At 43.1% G+C, this 26520-nt stretch overlaps 1 long non-coding RNA gene across 1 annotated transcript in view; it reads left to right on the forward strand.

The window, feature by feature from the left end:
* Positions 1-6829: 6829 nt before the first annotated feature.
* LOC127570637 (uncharacterized) overlaps positions 6830-26520 on the forward strand; it is a 61962-nt gene continuing 42271 nt past the window's right edge. Inside the window, exon 1 of the long non-coding RNA XR_007956374.1 lies at positions 6830-6939. This is a non-coding gene — a long non-coding RNA (uncharacterized LOC127570637). The remainder of the gene's footprint in view (positions 6940-26520) is intronic.

Consider the following 26520-nt stretch of genomic DNA (forward strand, 5'->3'; position numbering starts at 1 on the left):
AAAGACTTTTTGAAAGTGTTATCTGGACCTAAAAATAATTAGCACTTTCTATTTAAAGCCCTTTTTCAGTTCCGAAATTATAGTTTAGCACTTCTGTAAATGAACTCTAAATTACAAGACTCTGGTTTAAATCTCCTGCAAGTATGTGTGGAAATTGACTTGAAAATAGTTTTGAAAGAGCATACTGTGACAAAAAAGAATTTGGCCCTTGCATTTAGTTGATTTTGGATAATAATCACTTTAACTAGCTTCATCGCACACAGTACCTCACCATCCTCTCTATCTTCCCACACATTTTGTGGCTGGTGATTTTTTTTTTCTTCGTCGTACAGTAACTTGTTCTGTAGGCAACTAATTTCAGCACATCACTGGGTAAATGTGAGGGTTGTTATTTAGGTAATGATTTTTGAAAATAGCAGGAAAACCTTGTGGTCTTATTCATTTGATACCACAGGATTTTTCACGTCTATACTATGAAAAGTGAGCCTTCTGTTTAACAGCACATCCAAAAACTGTCAGTTGTGATAATCCTGCAGTAGAGTACAGAAATATTAACCTAGATTATGTACTAACCCTGGAGTAGTGCTGAGTCCATTAACCCACTGGTTCAGAGATAAAGAGGTCGGTCAACAAAGCATGCATGACAGGCATTGTTGAGTTTGCTTGAAGACAAGAGGATAAGTTTCCCATTGCTGGTGTGACTCTTGCAGGTGAGCTAAGTTACACAGAGCCAATGATTTCACCTTCCCTGCTGGTTAGGAGAGCAGTGATCTCCGTTTCTCTAAGTTTCTAACATTGCTTCTAGCAGTTCAACAAGTCGGCTTTCTTTATTTCCCAATTCAGCTGATCATTCCTCATTGAAAACTCCATAAATCAACTGGACACATGAATTATTTACTGCCTCAGAATGCGTCTTCATTTTGATGCTGGCTGAATGCAATGTAAGTGAGCCATTCAATGGCTCATTGTATCCTCGAACGTTGAAGAATAGTACAGCTGACATTATTCTACTCATTCAGACTGGGCATTAATGGCCAGCTGAATAGGTAAAGGAACACAAAAGGAATGGTATTGATTTTTAAAAATTATCATGGATCATTTTTCTGATATAATTCTTCACGATATTTTAGGATTTTATTTCCGTGGACAAATGGTGGTAGATAATAAAAATCCAATGGTAAAGGATTTCTTGGTTGGCAACTCATCTAATTATCTACGAGAACTTAACTTGATAGGGATCCCAATCCAGCCTTGAACCAAGATGACTAATTGTCCTTCAGTTGACCATTCCTGGGGCAGCATGGAATAAGCTCCCAGCAATCTGTCGGATGTATTTGGGACAGGGGAGGAAACTAGAGCGCCCAGGGGAAATCTATGTAGTCACCAGGAGAGCGTGCAAACTCCACACAGACCGCACTCAAGGTCAGGATCAAACTGGGGTTACTGGAGCTGTGAGGTATTGGAGGTGCAACCTAAAGTATGTTTAGATGTGTTGGCCTGGATTCAGTGGTCAGTGGTGTCAGAATGTTGATCGACGTTCATCAGGTTTACTCCTGCCCACAGATATCTGGTGGACTTTTGAGTGGTAACATCGTTCATTTCCCACAAGGTCCCAATTGCAGAGTGTACACAGTCTGGGCAGGCAGCTGTGTGTCTCATCAACTGAGCCCATCATCGAGTCCTTCCTGAGCCACTCGTGGTCTAAACCAGGAAGGCTAATTTAGATTATTTCACTCATTTTGAAATCAGTACAGAAAGGAAAATACACAGAGGGAAAGAAAGACAACTTTCTTTGTACTTGTACTTATTGTACAAGTGACAATAATAAACCAATACCAATAGCAAGATAAGATTAAGAGATAAGGGATTTGCATGGTTAAGTACATTAGTCTACAAGAATGTAAATTTTTAAAGAACGGGGCTGTACACTTGTCAAAGTAAGATTATGGTGAAGAAAGATTGTTTGGCAGTTTTACAGATTCATTTCACTGACTGAAATTACTTTTCACTTGAATATACCAATTCTACTTTTCCTTGATGTTTTATTGAGTAGAGAGAAGATCAATACCACAACCTCTTCCAATTTGGAGTGATTTCTCGCTGTGACAGGTGGAGCAAAACTTGTTGAGGAATATAAAAAATCAGATAATTACATCCAAATGTCTACTTTTAGCAGCACATGTGGTTTCTGGATTTTCTTTCTGATTTACTCTAGGCCCTCAGTTATCACCATTATAATATTTTCACACTTATTGCAAAATCTGGGCTGCTATTACCACCAAACAAACTCTATTAATATTTGTAGGAGTCTCTCATTAACTGACCTTTTTGGTTTGTTTTATAAATGTATCTTTGGTCTGTAATGTCTTCATATAGAATGTTGAGATTTTCTTGTGCAGTTTTGTACTTTAAATGTAACAACCCTACAGGGTTTGCAGGGGAGTCCCACACTTTCTCTCAGTTGATTGTGGTAATTTCATGAGAACGTTTCAATACTGAACTCTAGCAGTGTTGAGTGAAGTGGTGAAAATTCCTCAGTACTACTTGTAGAATACTCAATTAGTGTACTGAGTTCTCTTCCCTCGATTTCAGTGGTAGACAAGAGCTGCAAGGGATTATGCATAAATTTACATTTTTTGATACTGAGTTTTTTGTGTTTTTAAATGCTGTCTTTGAGGCACCTTATTTTCTGAAATTATGAAATCACTTTCAATGTGTTAATAGCTTGATTCATTTGTGATTAGCTTTGAAACCTTTTTTGAATATTTTGATTCAAAATCTTTGTGTTTTGACGGAGACTAAACTGTGGTGGGGGGTGTTGGTGGGTGAACTACTTAGCTGCTGTCAAAGCTTCTTGAAGTTTCACAGGTGAGGCTCAGAACACAGAACATAGGACATTACAGCACAGTACAGGCCCTTCGGCCCACAATGTTGTGCCGACATTTTATCCTGCACTTAGGGTTGATGGAAGGATGGTGAAAATAAGCCATGTGAGTGGATATAAATGCAGATGTGTCTGAAGTGATTCAGAATCAGGTTTATTATCACTGACATATGTTGTGAAATTTGTTGTTTTGCAGCAGCAGTACAGTGCAGGACATAAAGATTACTATAAATTATGAAATAAATAAATAGTGCAAAAGAGGAATAACGAGGTGGTGTCCATGGGTTCATGGACCGTTCAGAAATCTGATGGCAGAGGGGAAGAAGCTGTCCCTGAATCGTTGAGTGTGGGTCTTCAGGCTCCTGTACCTCCTCCCCGATGGTAGTAACGAGAAGAGGGCGTGTCTCGGGTGGTGAGGGTCCTGAGTGATGGATGCCGCCTTCTTGAGGCACTACCTCTTGAAGATGTCCTCAATGGTAGGGAGGGTTGTGCCCGTGATGGAGCTGGCTGAGTCAACAACCCTCTGCAGCCTCTTTCGATCCCGTGCAATGGAGCCTCCATACCAGGTGGCGACGCAATATCGCTTGGTACGGAAGAATTGAATCATGTTTCCATATAAAACAATTTATTTTTAAAGATTCCGTTCTGAATTTTCTGCAGAACAAGGATGCTTATTTTCTTCAGTAAAGAATTCGATGTCATTCTCAAGGAAGGATTCGAATAAACCTCCCTGGTTGAATAGCTCATTGGATGAAACCTTTCCAACTTTTTTCCCAGCCTGTTCCGTGCTGAACTGCACAATTCCTTTCCTGTCCTGATGGCTTCAGTACTTTATAAATTGCCCTGTGTCATACTTTAGCTGATATTATCCATTTATGAGGTGCTGTAACAATCATGAAGTACATTACTGTTCAGTAAATGTGTAGTAAGGAGGATTATTTGCTGTACAGCAGCCTGCAGTTTATTTAATAAACATAACCTTGCATTTCATAAATTAAGAAAGACATCTGGGTCTGTGGAAGCTGTCTTACGTGATGAGAAATATGTGCAGGTAGTAAAATTGAATAAAACACAGAATTAAGTCGTATAGCACCTTCGTTACAGAAAAAAACATGAGTTCTGAAATTTATGATCAATATTGAATAACAGTGATAAAGAAATGGTAGCTTGTATTTTTTTCTGCACTGTAGGCAATGGATAGTTAAATGTAATTGATTTTATCCCAATATCATGTCAGAATCAATCTTTGGATTGAGAAAACAGTGATGTCTGAGTCAGAGAAAATTAGTCATTACCTGCACTAAAAAGTAATTTTCACTAATGAGGGAAATGCCCACAACTGCAGAAGGCAAGTTAATTTCCTTCCCAACTGAGATTACTAACTCAACACAGAAGATCAAACTTGAATGTCACACCAAGTGATGTCTTAACCTACTTAACCACCAGGGAACCTTTTTAATTTATTTTTGAATGTTCCTTTGTATGCAGCAGAAGGGAGGTCGCTTGTGAGCAGAGCGGAGTTATGAACTGATTCTTGTCCTTTCAATTTGGAAACACAAATAATGTCACAGACTTCATAGATTTATACAGCAGGGCTGTCATCAGACCCTTTGGTGACTGCAAGAAGCAGTCTTCAAAATAACGTAACTGATGTAATTGGATAAAAATGTAATTTTAAATTCAACTCTGGCATTTTTCTCTTGGCTAATCATGGTAACCTGCACTTATTGATTAAGCAGCAAATATTAAAGAATACTAAAGCCTATAATTGCAATATTTTATGCTGGTTCTGCTTTTTTAGATTGGGACTATTAAAGATTTGTAATGTTTGTGATTTTCTTTTTTTGACTTTGTAGACTATTTATTTTAAATATTCCCTTAATCATTTTAACTGTGTGTTTCTGCAATTAAATTAAATGGTCCTTGATAATGAGCCGTCACCAACATAATGAATATTTTCTTTATTCATTTGTCAATTCTGGATTGTGGATGGACTCAGCTGCCAACAGAGCAAAGCATTCAGAGCACTGGAATCAGCCTCTTCAACTGGGCTTAGCTTAACAGAAATCTTTCAGAACTGCTGAATTTGAGGTGTCGAACAACCATTAAACAGTAAAGAAATGATAAGGACACGGGAGCCGTTCTGTCTAACAGTTCCAGTGGTCCTGGCTGCCATGTGGTTAACAGAAGCAGCAAATGAGAAAAGTTTGCTCAGCCAATTAATGCTGATGTTCTGTGAAGCCCTTGCTCAGTTGGTACCATTGTGAAGTTTCACTAATCTATTTAAAGGATTATTCCTGGTAAACTCAAATCACAAAATTGTGTTCATGAGTCATGCTCTAACAGTGCTGGATAACTTGTACAAAAGAAAATGGGAAAACTGCAGATGCTGTAAACATGAGATCAGATAATACTGTATATCTTTATTAGTCACATGTACACCGAAACACACAGTGAAATGCACCTTCTGTGTAGTGTTCTGGGGGCAGCCCACAAGTGTCGCCACGCTTCCAGCACCAACACAGCATGCCCACAACTCCTAACCCGTACGTCTTTGGAATGTGGGAGGAAACTGGAGCACCCGGAGGAAACCCACGCAGACACGGGAGAACGTACAAACTCCTTACACACAGTGGCTGGAATTGAACCCGGTTCACTGGCGCTGTAATAGCGTTACGCTAACTGCTACACTGCTGTGCTGCCTTATAAAAAGAGAAAATGCTGGAAACACTGGGCTGGGAAAGAGAACTGGCATTGACAATTCAGGTCAAAGACCCTTTGTCAGAACTGGGAAAGTGAGAAAACAGGTCAATTTTTAAATTGCAGGAAGGGCTGGGGGAGAGCCAAGGAGAGCACGTCAGGAATAACTCTGACAGGGTGAGACCAAGTTTGCGGTGGTGGTAAACTGTTCACGAATTCATCTGGTTAATGTACTAATGAAGGCAGATAGAAACAGGTTAAGGACAAATGGAAGGAACATGTAAGAGGTGTGAGGTGCATCTCAGAGCTGCAGGAAACACCTAGCCAATTAGGCAGTGTCAGTGGAGAGAACGTTACAAGTGAATTGGTATTGGTTTATTATTGTCACTTGTACCGAGGTACAGTGAAAAACTTGTCTTGCAAACCGCTTGTACAGGTCAATTCATTACACAGTGCAGAGACATTGAGTTAGTACAGAGTGCATTGATGTAGTACAGGTAAAAAAAACAATAATAGAGTACAGAGTAAAGTGTCACAGCTACAGGGGAGTGCATTGCAGGTAGACAATAAGGTGCAAGGTCAAACAAGGTAGATTGAGAGGTCGGGAGTCCATCTCAACATATAAGGGAACTGTTCAATAGTCTTATCACCATGGGATAGAAGCTGTCCTTGTGCCCTCAGGCTCCTGTATCTTCTGCCTGATGGGAGAGGAGAGAAGAGAGAATGACCTGGGTGGGTGGGGTCTTTGATTATGCTGGCTGCTTCATCAAGGCAGCAAGAGGTATAGACAGAGTTCATGGAGGGGAGGCTGTGTTCACAATTCTCTGCAGTTTCTTGCAGTCATGGGCAGAGCAGTTACCATACCAAGCCATGATGCATCCTGATAGGATGCTTTCTCTGGTGCATTGATAAAAGTTGGTGAGTGTCAACATGCCAAATTTCTTTAGCCTCCTGAGGAAGTAGAGGCACTGGGGAGCTTTCTTGGCTGTGGCGTCTATGTGGTTGGACCAGGACAGGCTAATGGTGATGTTCGCTCCCAGGAACTTGAAGCTCTCAACCCTCTTGACCTCAGCACCATTGATGTTGACAGGAGCGTGTACACCGCCCCCTTTCCTGAAGTCAATGGCCAGCTCTTTTGTCTTGCTGACATTGAGGGAAAGGTTGTTGTCATGACACCATGTGACTAAGCTCTCTATCTCCTTCCTGTATTCTGACTCATCATTATTTGAGATACGGCCTACAACGGCGGTATCATCTGCAAACTTGTAGCTGGAGTTAGAGCAGAATCTGGCCACGCAGTCATGAATATGAATAAGCTACCGCAGAATTAACCTGCTTTGATACAAACAGAGAAGGTAAGTTACCTGAAATTGCTGGATTCAATATTAAGTCTGGAAGGCTGCAGAGTATCCAGATAGAAGATGAGGTGCTGCTCTTCAAGCTTTTTTTAGGCCTTGTTAGAACAGTGCAAGAGATCACAGATGGATCAGAGTGTAAGTGGGATGGAGGATTAAAGTGAAAAACAACTGGAAGGTCAGGGTCACCCCTTGCGCACTGAATGCTGATGTTGCGCAGAGTAACATCCATTGTGAACTTGGTTTCTTGAACGCAGAAGGAAAAAAGTCATGAACACTGAATGCAATACAGAAGGCTGGAAGAAGAGCATGTGAATCTCTACATCATTTGAAAGAACTCTGTCTGTCCCTGGATGGGAAGAGGTAAAAGGACTTGTGTTGCACAGGAAAGTGCCATTTGTGGAGAATTTGGTGGAGCTGGAAGAGCAGCCAGGGAGTGGTGTAGGGAACTGTCCCTTAATGCTGAGAGGGGAGGGGAAGCTGTGTCTGGTGGTGGAGTCTTGCTGGAGGTGGCAGAGGTTGCATAGGATGGTCCGTTAAAGGCAGAGCTTGGTGGTGTGAAAAGTGAGGACAGGGAGAACTCTGTTCTTCCTAAATGCACATGATAGTCCCCCTGGGTAGTTCACAGCCCAACGGCAAGAACACTGAATTCTCCAATTTCAGGTAAACTGATCCCCCCTTGTCCCTTTTCTCTCTCCTCCTGATCCACCCAGTTCCTCCTACACCCACCCCAGCCCCCATCACCCTGTTTCTTTCCCCTCCTCCGCCCACACTCCCCTCCCCCCACTGTACCCATCTGCCCTCCCTGCCTCCCTTTCTTGACTCCAAGCTTCACCGTCCTCTCCTATCAAATTCCATCATCTTCAGCCCTTTGTTGCCTCCACCTCCCAGCTTCTGTCTCCACCTCCATCTGCCCATCACCCCTCCTCCCCTGGATCCACCTATCACCTGCCAGCTCTTGCTCAATCCCTTCCCCCTGCCTTTTTATACTGGCTGTCTCCCTTCTATCTTCTGTCTCAACCTGAAATGCCAACCGTCCATTTTCCCCCATAGCTGCTGCTCGACCTGTTGAGTTCCTCCAGCATCTTGTTTTCTTGGCTCCAGATTGCAGCATCTGCAGTCTCGTGTGTCCTATCCTTTCTCTGTCCGAGGATGAGCGCAGAGCTGTGGCAAGTAGGTAGGATGTGGTCCAGGGCTCTGTCAACAGAGGGGAAGCCACAGTTCAGGAAGAAAGACGACATTTCAGAGGCACCTGTGTGGAATGTCTCATTATTGGAACACAAACGGAAGGAATGAGAAATGTAATAAAGTCCGTACAGGAGGTAGGATGTGATGAAGTATAGTCCAGGCAATTTCAAGTAGTGTTAACTTGGAAACTATCAAATTAATTTTCATGTATTTTTGTGAACTTTTTTGAAGGTATTTTTTCCAAACTTCAACTGGAAGATTAAAAATGTCATAGATAAAAACTGCAAGGTGAAATTTTCAGTGGTGCTCCTATCTCAGAAGTATAATGGGCATGACATTATTGCTTCGGTATTTAATCGAATACCTTGACGATGATTGCCTCACTGTTTGGGTGAGGGATTGATGGAAGAGTAAAGGAATTGGAAATGGTTGTGGTGCCATGATCAGATCAACTAAAGGAAGAAAGTCAAAGTGGAGTTTATTGTCGTCTGCACGAGTACATGTGTGCACAGGCGCAGTGTAAAACTTATTGCTACAGCATAACAGGAACATGGCATCAGATAAGCAGCATTCACAAGAAAAACAGAAATTAAACATAAATTATACACAATTTTTACAAGAACTAAGACAATTGGAACAAAAAACAAAAACTATTTTAGTGCAAAGTGATCAAAGTGTTGCTAAACTGTAGTGATTAGGGTTGTGCCGGTTGGTTCAAGAACCAAAAGAGCAAAATATGATATTGAGATTGTTGCCTTGAGAAATAACAAAAAACTAAGATGTTAGTTGGAACATGTACCAAGTAAGTAACATAACGACAATTTTGGGGGAAAAAAGAAATGAAGTAGCCAAACCTCATTAATAATGATTGTCTTTGGAATCGTGAATCGAACTGGCCAGAATCTTTGTGTTTGTAATTATTTCACTTTCTCTACTCTGTTTTAACTTTCCTGAAAGCTGCCTTATGCACCCTGTTTCCTGTAACAATCCCCAATGAAAAACCTTAAAGCCATTAGTGGAAGAATTATGAATAAATAATTGCATCATTGTGCTGCATCATAATTGACCCTGTTGCATTTTGTATGAATGGAACAGTTTTGCTTTTGTCTTTTGTTGTATGTACAGCCACGACCCTGTGACTGTTTTATCGTAGTGACGGGGTTCATGCTTAGTGGACTGAAACATTGTGCTTTAAAACGGTATTTAGACAGAATGAGACTTGCTTTTTTATAATTGAATATTGACTGGTAAATTATTTTGAATTTTGATCATTGACTTGTGCGGCATAACGTTGCCAATAGCATTTAGAGTTGCAACACACACAAAATGCTGGAGGAACTCAGCGGATCAGGCAGCATCTATGGAGGGAAATAAACACTCAAAGTTTCGGGTTGAGACCCCTCATCAGGACATTCATTTAGAGTTGCCGTATGTGATTTCCAAGCTTATATTGTACATTTCCACAGATATGAAGGACTGGCTAATTCTTTTTGCTTCTCTGGCAAGATATGCTCAAAGCATTGATTTTGGGAACAGTGCAGCTGATTATATGTAAATCTTTCATGTGTATGGCCCATAATTTGCATAAACATTTTCCAGTTTTTGGGCAGGTGATGTCTAAAGACTGTGTAAAGCCTGGTATCTAGAGGAGGTGAGTGGCACTGCAGGGTTAAATGTCCTGGTTCCAAGACAGGAAGGAAAAAGACTTCATTATGATTGTGCTCTGTCGCACCCATTGTTTGGGTTGAATTTTATAAGCACACATATGTTTTTAGCAGGTTCTGCGCTGACTGACATCTTGGTGGCAACAGCATGTATGACATCTCTAGGAATGTGCACAGGGGGCAAATTGTGACATTGGTCACTGTATAACGCTGATTTGACAGCAGTGCTGCTGAATTGGACTATAATACGCTACTATTGGTAGTGTAGCATTTCAATTCCGGCCACTGTCTGTAAGGAGTTTGTACGTTCTCCCCGTGTCTGTGTGGATTTCCTCCGGGTGCTCCGGTTTCCTCCCACATTCCAAAGATATACAGGTTAGGAAGTTGTGGGCATGCTATGTTGGTGCCGTAAGTGTGGTGACACTTGCGGGCTGCCCCAGAACACTCTGCATAGAAGATGCATTTCACTGTGTGTTTCGATGTACATGTGACTGATAAAGAAATCTCATCTTATCACCTCATGTTCAACTCTCAGAGAACCCAATGCACTTTAGGAAGAAAAGCCCCTCATCCCCCTTCACCTGTGCCAATTAAAGTGATATCTGGCTGGTTTGCTGGTGATTGATTTGAAGGAGAATTGATTCAAATCAATCCCCAGAGTGGTGAAGAAGGCTTTTGGCACACTGGCCTTCATAAGTCAGGGCATTGAGTGTAGAAGTTGGGAAGTCATGGTGTGGTTATAGAGGATGCTGGTGAGGCTGCACTTGGAGTATTGTGTTCAGTTTTGTTCACCCTGCTGTGGGAAAGATGTTATTAGAACAGGAAAGAGTGCAGACGAGATTTTCGAGGATACTGCCAGGATTTGAGGGACTGAGTTATAGGGAGAGGTTAGACAGGCTGGGACTTTATTCCTTAAAACATATGAGACTGAGAGGTGATCTTACAGAGGTGTATAAAATCATAAATATGGTGAATGCATGTTGTGTGAAAAGATTCTTTTGGAATCTTAAAGATGGAGGACTCTGGACACAGGCTTTGGATTCTAAAAGTAGTTTAATCACAAAGGCAAATGTGGGGACAGAATGAATAGGAACAGATGCACACTCACACATGCAGGAGACCGCGAACATGAGGGGGGATCGCAACAAGGGTGAGATACACACACACACACACACACACACACACACACACACACACACACACACACACACACACACACACACACAAAATAAACAAGGTACTTCTTATAAAGGGATAAATACTTCAATGCCTGAATACCTTGTCCCAAACAGGCATTGGCCCTAACACTCTCTGGAATCTGACTAAGATGCTCCCAAACCACATGGTGGTGCACAGTCTTACCAGTGGTCTCTGCAGTGTTGTCTCACTATTCCTGGGCAGTTGAAAGAGAGAGGGCCAGGGCAGTGCAACACTCTTTATAGTGCTGGAAGGCCCGGCCAGGTAATTTAGACAGGCCAATGGCTTGGAGGTCAAGGACAAAGGTGCCTGTCAAGGCCAATGGTCAGGCAGGTTCAGGAACAAAGGTGCTCTCCTAGTCCAATCCCTATGCCCACACCTGATGGGTGGGGTGGAGCCACACCTTGATTGACAGTGGTGTCACTTCCGATCCGAGGATCAATGTTGTCCTCGGACCAGAGGGGTCGGTGTTGTTACTGTCACATGCCAGCCATGTGCTCTCCTACTACATTGCACTTGACCATTTTCCCAGAGTTGGGGAATCAAGAACCAGAGGGCATAGGTTTAAGGTGAAAGGGGATAGATTTAAGAGGAACTTGAGGGGCAATTTTTTTTCCACAAAGGGTGGTATCTATGTGGAATGAGCTGCCAGAGGAAGTGGTTGAGGCAGGTACAATAACAACTTTTGAAAGACAGTTGGACAGGTTCATGGATTGGAAAGGGTTAGAAGGTAATGGGCCAAACGCTGGCAAATGGGACTAACTTGGATGGGTTATCTTTGTTGGCATGGACCAGTTGGGCCAAAGGGCCTGTTTCTGTGCTGTGTGACTCTGTGACTGTGGAGAAGTCCTGTTTCACCTTCACCACTGATCACATATCCTTAAGTCTACAGGAAGTGGAGTGGCAACAACTTGTGTTGTATTTTGAGGTCTATCGTCAGCCAGTCACTGTGGCTCCTGGAGGTGAGGACCTTGACGGCTTATCCCCTCAGTCTTTCTTGAGAGGATGAATGTGGAACGGGTCTGCAGAGGAGGTCTACCTGTCAAAAAATGAGACAGAGGAGGGGCAGAAAGAACGCTTACCAGAAGGCCCTCTGAAAAAAGATGTACTAGGCCTTCTGCTATCTCTCCCTCAGCAATAGTTGACAGGTTCTGCTTCTCCAAGAGCTTTATCGATTACCGATGGAAATATTCCACATGCTCCAGTACATCTGAAGCCACAGAGGAGTCCAGAACCACGTTGCCAGTGGCGGAGAAGGTGACAGTGAACATCAATCTTTCTGCCTCTGGGTCTTTCCCGTGTGGTACCGATGATGTCAGCAGTGTTCCACCTACTCTGGGAGAGCCGAACTCATCTCCCCCTCCCCCTCCCCCTCCCCCCTCCGCCTCCTTTCCCTCCTCCCTCACTCTCCCTCCTCCCTCCATCACCAGGAATACAGGCTTTCTGGTGGTGAATAGAGCCAGTGACTGAACTCTCATCATCTTTTGAGGAGGCACCTGATGTTGGACAACTGCAGGGATGCCACTGCCCACTTGGCTTTCCCCTGAATCCTGACACCACTCTGAGATCTGTGCGTAAGAGGAGTACAGTTGTTCTGATCATATCTTCAGTTACCTGGTGAGGTGGGAAGACCAGCTTTGAGGGTCAGCGCTGCCTGGGCAGCTGGGCATGACTTGCTCTGGAGACTGTGGCAGGTGGGGAATTTGACTGGGGCACAGGTGTCCGAAGGCAAGCTCAGGGAGGAGAGAGACCTTGGGGAGGAGAGCAGGAGGGCAGAAGCTCGATTGATCTTGATTTGCTGTGTGTATATAGACGGTGAAAACAGGGCCCCACAATCCTTCTGACCTTTTGAGTTTTAAGCAGGAGGTGTGAGAACAGTTAGCACAGGAAGAACTGGCTTGTGCTGGCCAAGTGTTCATAGCAACGTTGCTTTTTGGTCCTTTCAGGTTGGTTTTTCCTGTGGTTGTGGATGGTACATTCACAAATGGGTGAAGCCAGTGGAAACTCTGAAGATCTTCTGTGTGGTCCTGGCATGCAAACTGCACATCTGACCTGGGAATGGGGGTGAAAGGCTAATTGAACCATCTGGTGGCTTGTTCCTTCTAAATTTTCCCTCAATATGGCTGGCACTCATTCCGCATGCAGTTTTATCTGGGAAGGCAAAGATCATTATACTGAACCACTTACCACAGTGAATGTAGATTTGGTAAAAAAAAAATAAGCAGGAACAAGTTAGCAGGAGAAGGCTGAGCTGTGGGTTATGGAACTGCTGCTGAGCCGATGGGAAAAATGGGAAGGTACCCAGGCGTACTAACACAGGAGTCAGGTGGCAGTACAGTGGTTATAATTCTGGTTTGAGTTCCAGCCCCTAATCCCCATCTAGAGCATATTGTATGTGGTGGGATTGGGATCAGCACAGATGCTCGACAAGTTTAAATAATTTGAAGAAAATCAGCGTGTTGGCTCATTTATTAAATATCTACTTGGGTGAGGTGCCATCAAGTGCTCTGCATCCATTAAACAGTTAATATGTTCTGGGAGTGGGGTAGAGGGTGGAGGGAAGGGGAGGATATTGTTGGGATTGATTTTTCAAAGTCTTTGTTTCATTTTCGTTATATATCCATTCACGGGGTGTGGATAACATTGGGAAGGCCAATATTCATCACCTGCCCTGAGTTGTCCATGACACGTTGCTGATGATGAACTGCTCTCTTCAGCTGCTGCAGATAAAGACACTCTAACAGTGCATTGCAATTCTCAAACAAGTGGCTTGCTAAATCATTTACTTCAAAGGTAAGTTAAGAATTGCACATTCTACAGGTTGGGTATGGTCAATTGATCTCATTCTCTGAAGAACATTAGTTTTCAGTGAAATCCAGTATTTAACATTACTGATGCCATTTTTAAAAAAAGTTTAATTAAAACTTAATTATCTGAATTCAAATTCCCATCTCTGGTCGCTTAATCCAGGGCCCTGAATTATTAGTCTACTAACATGATTATTATGATTAATACCCAATATATTAAATATATTGTTCATATACTCTGGGCATTTGAATTTTCTGAGAATATTTTTGTAAGTGGTTAATATTAGGATGTGTAACATTTGGAAAAAGGGAATAGCAGGGGAGCGGACAAGTCTTAAAAAGCAGTTCTAAGATCTGACATGCTTGTGCTTACAACTTATGCTGTGGATAGATTTACACTTTTGTCAAAAGTATTGTGAAGTTGGCTGCAGTTACAAAGGTAACATTATAGTATCCTTACATGCAGAATGTTTTTGTGCTTGTTATGTAATTGTATGAAGTTTTGATAAACATCAAAGTTGAATTTATTGTCATCTGCACAAGTCCATGTGTGCACAGGCGCAATGAAAAACTTACTTGCAGCAGCATCACAGGCACAGAGCATCAGATAAGCAGCATTCACAAGAAAAGCATAAATTAAAAATAAATTTTACACAATTTTTACAAGAAAAAAAACGATTAGAATAAAAAAAACAAAGTCCATTTTAGTGCAAAGTGGTCATAGTGTTGCTAAACTGTAGTGGTGATTAGGGTTGTGTCAATTGGTTCAAGAACCGAATGGTTGAAGGGAAGTAGCTGATCCTGAGCCTGGTGGTGTGGGACTTCAGACTTCTGTACCTCCTGCATGATGGTAGTTGCGAGATCAGAAGACGTTGTGGGATGTGTGGAAATTGTGAAGATGGTGTAGATAATGAGCTTGGCATCATGTTCAACGATCTCTGTCTTGTCACTGGCACTGGATCACATGCTCCAGTAGTCACCTGTATCCTCTCCACTATGTTACTTAACACTCCCACCGCACTAATGAATCTACTCTTGCTGGTGCTGGTGTTGGCTGCCTTCTGCAAAAGAGAGGAAAGTGTGTGTGTGTTGCAGTGTGTCTGGGTAATGTATCTGCAGTGAGTGAATAGCTGAGAATGTATGGAAGCTGATAAAGGCTGTCATGGGACTTATGAATTTTTGATAGGAATTGTTATGTGTTTTCCTGCTAAAGCAGCTTCAGTCTTTCTTCTCTCCATTACGTCAATTAGGTTCTAAGTTTAAATACCAGTTAGTCCAAAGAATTTTCTTCTGCTGGCACCTTAATAGGAATCCTCCTCTCTCAGGAGAGTGAAAAGAAGGCTACTCATGGAGATACTGAACAAGTCAGATTGTACAAGGGACCTATAAGAACCACATCTGAGGCAAAGGTTCCAATCATTTCCTATTGCAGACGTTTTATATAGATGAAATATCCTAATCCCAATGCCATTAAAGCAGTAGACTCAACGGAATCACAAAGATATTTGAATCCCTTATCTTGTATGTTGGTAGATAGTTGCTCACTGGCACCTCAAACACAATATATTTTGCTGCCAGTGGTACTGAGTGAAAGATACGGCAGCAGGATGAGTAAAGATTTAAATAGATGCACTTGATTCATTCACTAATCACTTTCGTAGAGACTGCCACACCTGCCTGGTATCAAATGCAGGGAACATTCACCAAGGGACTTGCCCAGCAGGGTGCCTGATATGAACCAGTGCTCTTTGCTGCTTGGGTGCCAACAGCTGTCAGCATTGGTCAGATATGATGACTCTGTATCCTGGTTCACCAGTAAATACATGAGTTATGTTGAGTGGCACAACCTCCATTTCATTAGTTAAACGTTCTGTTGGTATTTTTCTATTCTAGCAGAATTTGCACCATTTCCTCTTCAGTTAAGGTTCATTGATACCCATGTGTGGATATTGGCTCCTGACCATCCACAGATAATTTAGTGATGGAAAAGATGTTCTGAATTAACTTCAGTGTTTGTCACATTGAAATATACTTTGACCTTACAGAAATGTTTAGAACTATGAGAGGCATAGATAAGGTGGACGGTAACAGTCTTTTCCCCAGGGTAGGGGAGTCCAAAACTAGGAGGCACAGGTTTAGGGTGAGAGGGGAAAGATTTAAAAGGGACCTGAGGGGCAACTTTTTCACGCAGAGGGTGGTGAGTATATGGAACGAGCTGCCAGAGGAAGTGGGTGAGGCAGGTACAATAGTGTCATTTAAGAAGCACTTGGATAGGTACATGGAGGGGCAGGACTTACAGGGATATGGAACATAGGAAATTGGGACTAGCTGGGTGGGCACTGTGGTCAGCATGGACTGGTTGGGCCAAAGGGCCTGTATCCGTGCTGTATTGCTCTGTGACTCTATGACATATTTGTGCTCTACAATGGCAATAAAAGGAAGATGTAAGTGTGTTGCACTTTTAAAATCATACTTGTGCTCAGAAATGACAATCCTGAGCAGAAAGGGGACAGGCACGAATGTGCAATTACCACTGTGGTTCAGGTCATACTTCAATAAATTGAATCATCAGACACTTATTAGATGCAAAATTGATTTTTCATGATTCCCATGCATTCCCTGTGGCTGTGAATAGTTCAATAATTAGATGACAGGGTGAAAGAAAATTGCAAAAGCCCTTACAATCCAGAGAATTCATTTTGCGATGCTCCTCGGTAAAGTATCTTCTGATTTTCCTTTAAAAGTATTCCGCTTGTTTAAGTGCAAGTAAAAAGATTTGTCTGCAAATAAATGGATGTGATTTAATTTCAGTAATGTACATTAATATGGGTGCAGATCAGTTATGTGTGTACCATTCCTCACAGTAGAGCAACAGTAGATGTGTGGTAGGATTACAGGCAACTCATTCTGCAGCTGTTCATTTATATTGTCCAATTTTACTTGTTTACACTGGCCCATTTATCCTAATCTTCTCCCAGTGATATGCTCAGTTGTTTGTATCATTATCAATTAAGCTTCAGCAATTCTCATTTGAATGATCTGATACTGACTTCAGGTTTTTGTTCGCAGTAAACTGATCAGACCCAAACCATGTATATTTTTATGTCAAGTAAGTTCGACACGGTATATACAAAATTCTAAAGAAGGTTTGAAAATGGATTGTGTCAGAAACAGAATTGTTAAAGTATTTCAGCAGTTGCTTTGGACCATTGAAATTACCAATTGTTGCCCAAAACACATCAATCACAATACGATTGCGGTACCTCACTGTGTACAGTACACTCAACGAATAACTGAAGGGTCATCAAAGATTGTCAGACACAAAACTCCATTAATTGATGGCAGTTTATTTAACCTTAATCTGTTAGAGCAGTTCAAGGTGTTTTAGCCATCTGTGATTCTACAATTGAAGGCAGGTCTTGTTTTAAATTGGCACCAGCTTTCATCTGGTGATCCTTGGATATTTAAACCCTTGCTTTCGGGATTTTCTTGAACTGGGAATGTCCATTAATCCTTTCAATTATCCAGACTGTCAGTATTATGTCCTGTCTTTCTACAAGTGCAGCCATCGTGTCATTGGCTTTCCTGTGATTATAATAAAGTTGAAGAAGTTGTAATAACTGTCAAAGCTTCTGGTTAAGTAGCTCAGTACAAATTATCATAGGAAAGTTGATTCATCCAAAAATGTATTAGGCTGATGACTAAAGGCTTCGTCAAAGAGAGACTTAACAACAGAAAGAGAACTTTAGAGAATGCTAGAGCTTTGGAGCATGTTGATAAGTGGCGGCCAGGAGTAGAGCAATCAGGTTTTGGAGGTGACCAAAGTAGAAGGGCATGGATATCCTGGAGGTTTTAGGCCATCTCCAGGAGGTCAGAGATGTAGGAGGGAGAATCATTTTATTGCTTAACTGGGAGCCAGTGTAGACCTGCAAACGTGGATGATGGATGAATGAGATTGCGTGAATTAGGACTTGGCAGCAAGGTATTGGTAATTGGTTTATTATTGCCACGTGTACCGAGACACAGTGAAAAGCTTTTGTTTGCATGCCATCCGTACAGAACATTTCATACATTAATATATCAAGGTAGTGAAAAAAAAAACAGAATGCAGAATAAAGTGTTGCAGCTGGCGAGGAAGTGCAGTCACAACGAGCTGGATTGGGAGATCAAGTGTTCATCTTTGGCGTATGAGAGGTCCATTCAAGAGTCTGATAATAGCTGTCCTTGAGCCTGGTGCTATGTGCTTTCAGGCTTTTATATCTTCTGCATGATGGGAGGGGGAGAAGGGAGAATGTCCAGGGTGGGTGGGGTCTTTGATTATGTTGGCTGCTTTCCCGAGGCAGCGAGAAGTGTAGACAGAGTCCGTGAAAGGGAGGCTGGTTTACGTGACGGTCTGGGCTGTGTTCCTCGTATTCACAGGGATCAGAACAAGGAGATTGGTCAGAAGGTTGATGTTGTATTTGTATTGTGTCCATATACTGTTCTCTGTGTACTTGTGTATGCGAACATACTCTAACCTCGTTAGATAGAAGATTTCTGCGGTGCCCTCTTCACAACACATCCGCAGGAGATGCAACTTGCAATTTTACCTTGGTCCTCTCCCTTCCCACCCCACTCCCCCCCAACCCCCATTCGTGGACCCAAACAAGCCTTCCAGAAATTCACTTGCACCTCTTCTGCCCAGTGCATTGTGTTCAATACTCTGCACTGGAGGAATCAAATACAGAGTGAGTGACCTCTTCGTGGAGCACTTCTATTCCATCTGTAGGGGTGAGCCTGAGCTTCCAGTTGTCTGTAACTTTAAGTCTCCATCCCACCTCCACTCTGACCTCTCCCACTCAGTGGCCTCCTGCCCTGTTGAAACAAGGCCCAGTGTAAGCTTGAGGAACAGCACCCCATCTTCTCAGCTCACATTGGGACTTGATATTCCCGCCGCTGTCTGTAAGGAGTTTTTACGTTCTCCCCGTGTCTGCGTGGGTTTCCTCCGGGTGCTCCAGTTTCCTCCCACATTCCAAAGATGTACGGGTTAGGAAGTTGTGGGCGTGCTATGTTGGCGCTGGAAGCGTGGCGACACTTGCGGGCTGCCCCCAGAACACTCGACACAAAAGATGCATTTCACTGGGTGTTTCGATGTACATGTGTCTAATAAAGAAATCTTATCTTATCACCACATGTTCAACTCTCATAGAGAGCCCAATGCACTTTAGAAAGAAAAGCCCCTCATCCCCTTCACCTGTGCCAATTAAAGTGATGTCTTGCTGGTTTGCTGGTGATTGATTTGAAGGAGAATGGATTCAAATCAATCCCCAGGGTGGTGAAAAAGGCTTTTGGGACGTTGGCCTTCATAAGTCAGGGCATTGAGTGTAGAAGTAAGGAAGCACGGTAGGGTAGGGTAGGGTGGCACGGTAGCGTAACAGTTAGCGCGACGCTATTACAGCGCCAGCAATCGGGGTTTGATTCCCGTCGCTGTCTGTAAGGAGTTTGTACGTTCTCCCGTGTCTGCGTGGGTTTCCTCCGGGTGCTCCGGTTTCTTCCCACATTGCAAAGACGTACGGGTAGCTTAATTTGGGTTTAAAATGGGCGGCGCGGACTCGTTGGGCCAGAAGGGCCTGTAACCACGCTGTAAATAAAATTTAATAATTTAAAAGTCATGGTGTGGTTATAGAGGATGCTGGTGAGGCTGCACTTGGAGTATTGTGTTCAGTTTTGTTCACCCTGCTGTAGGAAAGATGTTATTAAACTGGAAAAAGTGCAGACGAGATTTACGAGGATGCTGCCAGAACTTGAGGGACTGAGTTATCGGGAGAGGTTGGACAGGCTAGGACTTTATTCCTTAAACCGTATGAGTCTGAGAGGTGATCTTATAGAGGTGTATAAAATCATGTGGGGCATCGATAGGGTGAATGCACCTGGCCTTTTTCCCAGGGTTGGGGAATCAAGAACTAGAGGGCACAGGCTTAAGGTGAGAGGGGAGAGATTTAAGAGGAACTTGAGGGGCAACTTTTTTTTTACACAAAGGGTGGTATCTTATGTGGAATCAGCTGCCAGAGGAAGTGGTTGAGGCAGGTACAATAACAACTTTTAACAGTTGGACAGGTGCGTGAATAGGAAAGGGTTAGAAGGTTATGGGCCAAATGCTGGCAAGTGGGACCAGCTTGGATGGGGCAGTAGGGTTAATCAAGGATAGTCAGCATGGCTTTGTTGGTGGGTGATACTGTCCAGCTAATTTGATTAACTGATGTATACTTCATGACTTCAAGATGGTCTTTGACAAACTCCCACATGGAGGACTATCGCAAAAGGTTGGAGCCCCTGGGGTCCAAGGCAAGTTGGCAGATTGAATCCAAGATTGGCTTGGTACTAGGTGACAGCAGGTGGTTGGAAGCCTGTGGTGGGTGGTATAGCTCCAGGATACCAGCTGGGATCCTTGTTGTCACTTTCATGGATGATTTGGATATTGTGCAAGGTATGAAGACTATGCCAGCCACAGTCACGAGATTATCAATAGTCCTGGGGCAATTTGCAGTTTACACAATCAGCTCAACATTTTTGTCCATTTTTGTTTTGAATGCCAGGCTTGAGCATCAGTGATGAAGAAGCAGGAAGGAGAAAGGACCCTTGTCTCACGCTCAGCTTGAAGTTTGTCAGCCATCAATACAGAAATATTAGTTTGAATTGCACCTCATGGATCTATAAAGATTCCAACAAAGCTGCAGGAGGAGGGTATTTTACCAGAGGCTTCAGCCAAGTGTGGATGTAGGAGTAATTGTGTAATTAACTACTTCTGTAGTTGCTGGTATCTTAAAAACAGCCTGTGGTGCACTAGTTTCCATTATGTAAGCAATGGTCTTTCAAGTGAAAGAAATCCATGTTTGGTAAAGATACGGAATAAGAAAAGGGAAGCGAAGAATGTAGTAGGAAACTCCCCCTCATAAAATGTAGCAAGATGTAGAAATAAATATTTCCTGCCAAAAGTTGAGAAATTAGAACAGAAAATGCTGGAAGCACTTAGCAGGCCGGGCAGTATCTGTGGAGAGAGAAACAGGGTTAAAGTTTCAGGTTGAAGACGTTTCATCAGGGATGAGAAAAGGTGGAATTCAAACAGGAATTGCAGAGAAAGGGGAGGAGGGATGGGAAGAACTCAGTGAATGAGACCAAGAGAGACTAAATGATACAAGTGGTGGGGCAGAGAATGAGAGAGGTCCCTGTTCTCAGAGAAGAAGGAAGCAGGGTCTGAGAAAGTATGAGGTTTGTATGAAACATAAATTCATAATGAAGGGCCACTGCTTCATCTGCCTTGTTCAGATGTGCTAGTTTCTCATCTATCATGATCTCAGAGTGTGGCTTGTTTACAGTTGGTCATTCTTCATAAGTGTGTGTGTTCCTAGGTCAGTTTACCACTGGTGGCAGTGATAATGTTACAGCCAAGTTGCACAATAAAAATCACTACACGTTCACACTTTCTGGTGACGGTGATCAGGAACATGAGCCATTGTGGATTTCCCCCAACCACGACCATTGGAATGGTAGTAGGACAGAAGTTGCAGCTATGGATATTTGCTGGACTGGTACACTCTCCGACACCCTAAGCATTCCTTTCCTACATAGGTGCATAATTTGTGTACCATTTACATAGGAAGGCCAGCATCTGCATTTTCCTCTCCAAGTCACATACTTCTGCTGACTTGGAAATATTTGCTGGTTCTTCCCTGTTGTTGGGTTCATTGTTCCAGGCACTCCATTGTCAACAACACTATGGGGAGCTCCATCACCAGAAGGACTAGAGCACTTCAGGAAGGCAGTTCACCTTAGTCTTCTCCAGGGTATTTAAGGATGGGCAATAAATGCTGGTCTTGTCAGTGATGCCAAGATCCCAGACAATGAATGGAAAAAAGTAATGATATTTTTGAAAATAGAATTGGATACCTTTTTCAACTGGAAAAATATAAAAGGATGTGGAGAAATGGTAGGGAAGCCAAATTAAAGTAAATACCTCCACATATGTGCACAATTACCTTTTGGAGAAATAAATTTATTGCCGTTTATTTCAAATGTTCTCCAGACCATTCACTTGTCATGAAGCAGAATAATGTAGAAAATTAACAAACTGGTTTCCATTGTGATAAAAGTTGGGGCTGTTTTTTCGGGGTTGTTTGTGGTTTGGAAGGGGCAGGCTTCAAACTGAAGCTTTCTGCTGTGAACAACCTGTTGATTGCTCAGACGATATATTTCTGGCTCAGACTCCACGTCCTGCTTTGCCAAGGTTTGGCTGGATGTTCATTGTAACACCAGTCTGGTGAATGATCTTCAAACCCCTGATCGGGCAGAGCCAGATTATCCACACCTTCTGTTTTACCAGAACAACACCAACTTCACCAGGCTGTGGGGGCCTGGATTAGCTGGGTGTCGCCAGCAGTTCTACAAGGTTTCACCCGCATGTCTCAGTGTAACTGCTGGCTGTACACGGCGATTGAAATCCTCATGCGCATTAGGGCAGGAGGTTGCTGAAGCTCCCCAGGTGTGCTGGGAGCCTGCTCTGGGGTACCAGGCAGGGTGCGGAGCCCACTGCTCTGTGCTGGGAGTCTGCTCTGGAGCTCACTGTTCTGTGCTGGGAGTTTGCTCTGGGGTACCAGGCAGGGTGTGGAGCCCACTGCTCTGTGCTGGGAGTCTGCTCTGGAGCCCACTGCTCTGTGCTGGGAGTCTGCTCTGGGGTACTGGGCAGGGTCTGATGCCCACTGCATTGGATTCAACATTTTATGGCTGTGGGAAAGAAAGAGACAAAGGAACATTGCATTTCTCACAGCAATTTAATTTCACGATTTTAATTTTTGGTTTATATTTTATTACTTCAGATCTTTGGTAATTTCTTAATTTTTAATTATTAGCAACAACTCTGCTGGGCAATCCTGGGGTAGGACTTGTCTGCCTCATCCATGGCACCTCCTCATTGTGTCACCCCTCAGGGTGTCAGTGAGATCAGAGTTCCAGGTCCACACAAGGTAAGGTCAGGAGAATGGGCAATGCAGGCGGTGAGGCACTGAGGGAAATCCAGGACCTGATCTTCGTTCCCTTTTTGTTCTTGCCTCATAGATCTTGTCCTTGCATTGAAGGAAGTATAGGTTTCTAAAGTGCCTTCCCTCTGATCTACTTCCTCCAGGAAATAATAGCAATGAAATGAAGTGCCGTGTCTCCTACCATCGGTGCATCTAATGTTGTGGTCACAAACTTCAATAGAACTCTTTCTAGTCATGAGGTCCAGTGGTAATGGCCATTTGTGCCCTATTGTTAATCAAAGTCAAAGTCGAGTTTGTTGTCACGTGCACAAGTTCATGTGTGCACAGGTGCAATGAAAAACTTACTTGCAGCAGCATCACAGGCACATAGCATCAGATAAGCAGCATTCACAAGAAAAACATAAATATACATTGTACACAATTTTTACAGGTAAAAAAACACAATTAGAACAAAAAATAACAAAGTCCATTTTAGTGCTAAGTGAGAATGGTTGAAGGGAAGTAGCTGTTCTTGAACCTGGTGCTGCGGGACTTCAGGCTTCTGTTCCTCCTGCCTGATGGTTAGATAAGATATCTTTATCAGTCACACGTATATCGAAACACACAGTGAAATGCATCCTTTGCGTAGAGTGTTCTGGGGGCAGCCCGCAAGTGTCGCCACGCTTCCGGCGCCAACATAGCATGCCCACAGCTTCCTAACCTGTTCATCTTTGGAATGTGGGAGGAAACCGGAGCACCCGGAGGAAACCCACGCAGTCACGAGGAGAACGTACAAACTCCTTACAGACAGCAGCCGGAATTGAACCCGGGCTGCAGGCGCTGTAATAGAGTTATGCTAACCACTACACTACCGTGCCTGCCTGCGAGTAGATGGCATGGCTCGGATGATGGGGATCTTTGATGATGGATGTTGCCTTCTTGAGGCAGCGCCTCCTGTAGATACTACCGATGGTGGGGAGGGATGTGCCCGTGATGTATTGGGCAAAGTCCACTACTCTCTGCAGCTTCATAACGTTCCTGCCTTGTGCTTTGAGGAAACCAGCCTTGTTGAAGAATGTACAATGCTCTCTCTAGCATCTCGGGACTGGCAGCTCTCCATAAGTAAATGATGAAAGGATTCATTTGCTCTGCACACTCTGCCACCTGCAGTGTGCATCAGTGTGATACTGAATGACCCATTTAACAAGAATGATCGTGACTAGTTGCATCTCCCTGAGAAGGTTTAGCTAGTCACCATCATAATCAACTGCAGATTTGCCCTGTCATTGATCGTGTTTGAAGTCTTGTCTGTTTGAGTCTGGTTAACTCCACTACTTCCTCACTGAAGAAGTGTTGGGTGAAGACAGATCCACCCTACGTGCAAGGAGCTGTCTGTAAATCTGGAGACCAAGTCATTTCTGTAAGGACGGCTACAAGTAGTCCACCATTAATTGAAATAAGGACACACAGGAGACTCCAGTTGCTGAAATCTAGAGCATAATATAAACTGCTGGAGGATCTCAACGGGTCAAGCAGCATCTGTGGAGGGGGAAGGAATTGTCGACATTTTGGGTCAATTAAAATGAACCTGTGTCAGAATTGCCTTTGATTCTCCTCCAACACCAAAGGACAGGAATTTCCATCTTCTGAATTTTACTTCCTGCAATTACATTTGGTGGACAAAAATACAAAAGGCAAAAGAAGGAAAGCAATCTTCAATCAGGGCCCTGGTTTAACATCCTGTCCGAAAGCTGGCCCCTCAGACAGTCCAGCACAGATGGCCTAGAGATGACCTTCTGATTTACTGCGCAAGACTAACTCAAGGAGCCAGAGTCAATAGAGAAGAAGCAGATTTCACTAGAATTCATGTTGCTCCCAGCTGCCTTTCCACGAGAATTACGGCAGTATTAAGAAATTGCTATTTCACCATTTTGAGGATGCAAATGACATAGGCGGTAGACTAGGCAGGAGATCCTTGGCCTGGACAGTAGATGCGGGCAGCTCTTCCAGCCCTACCCTGATTTAAAAGCCAGTTTTCTTGGTGTAGTTTTTCAACTCAACTCTCTCGGGAAAAGGGACAACCATAGACATAGTCAGAACATTTGTCTGTGGCCTGTTAAGAATTTCATTATTTATTTGTAAAGAAAAGCTTGTGTTAAATAGATATATTTGTATTTATTTTTGAGTATGTTTTATCCCTTATAATTCCCTGTATTAAATAAATTAACCACGTTCTTGGCCATCTGTCAAAAACACAATTGCTGTGGGAACTGTAAATGTTTATGGGTTGAACACATGAGCTAGGCTGATGCAGAACCATGGGAATGCTATCTTGCTGGAGGTGATATCTCTTTGCTGAGACAATATACAGTACCCGCCGGAGGAAGGGTAATGAAATCCTGTTAGTAACCTGGCCGTTAGGGTTCCTCAGTCATGAGGGGATGGTAGCCAAGCAGTTCAGCTACTGGATGATGATCAAGAGGCTTGGGCTATTGACCTAAGTTTTTTTTACACAGAGAGTGGTGGGTGTGTGGAACGCACTGCCGGCAGAGGTTGTGGGGCAGATACATTAGGGACGTTTAAGAGACTCTTAGACACATGAATGATAGAGAAATGGAGGGCTATGTGGGAGGGAAGCGTTAGATAGATTTTAGAGCAGGATAAAATGTCGGCACTATGTCGTGGGCTGAAGGGCCTGTACTGTGCTGTTATGTTCTATGTTCTATGAGTTTGGGCAGGCACGGTAGTGTAGCGGTTAACATAACACTTTACAGCGCCAGCAACCCGGGTTCAATTCTGGCCACTGTCTATAAGGAGTTTGTATGTTCTCCCCATCTTTGCATGGATTTCCTCCGGGTGCTCCGGTTTCCTCCCACATTCCAAAGACGTTCGGGTTAGGAAGTTGTGGGCGTGCTATGTTGGCGCCGGAAGCGTGGTGACACTTGCGGGCTGCCCTCAGAACACTATGCAAAGATGCATTTCACTGTGTGTTTTGATGTACGTGTGACTAATAAAGATATCTTATAGTACCTGATGAAGTTAAACTGATGGAAATCTATTATCAGAAATAGTGCCAATGAAAATACTGAATTGCCATTAAAACCCATCGACATCACAAATGTCCTTGAGGGAAGGAAATTTGTTACCTTATCAGTTCTGGCTTATATGTGATTCTAGATCCTTTAATGTGGTTGAATTAACTGCCTCTACAATGGCAAAGTAAAACACTTGGGACCTATCAGGGGTGGACAATATATTCTGGCCTTGCCGTCAATATCCACATCTTGTGAATGTGAAAACTAAAACAGAATATCTGATTATTTATACCTTTGCTGCCTTTGTACAATTGGCTGTCATGTTTTCCATGTCATGGGAATGACAGCCTTTGAGAAAGTACTTAATTGGCTGTGAAGGATTTTTCCCCTTCTGAGGAACTGACAGTTCATGCATTTCAATCTTCTTCTGTTCATGGGACTTGGTGCACATTGATTGTCCCATGAGAACAGTAACTGCAATTCAAAAATAATTCATTAGCCACGAAGTTTCAGGACATCTTGATGAAATGAAGCTTGTTACTTCTTTATGATTACAAGGGAGTCAGGCCAGAAAGTCACACACAATGTTCTTTTTTGTATAAACAGCAGATGCAAGTAGGATAACATAGTGAAAAAGATCGCTGTTTTGTGTGTTGCTCCCAGATTTCCAGTATCTGCAGTCTTCCTTGTGTCTCCA

This window comes from Pristis pectinata, chromosome 5, assembly GCF_009764475.1.
Source record: "Pristis pectinata isolate sPriPec2 chromosome 5, sPriPec2.1.pri, whole genome shotgun sequence".
NCBI classification, from domain to species: Eukaryota; Metazoa; Chordata; class Chondrichthyes; order Rhinopristiformes; family Pristidae; genus Pristis; species Pristis pectinata.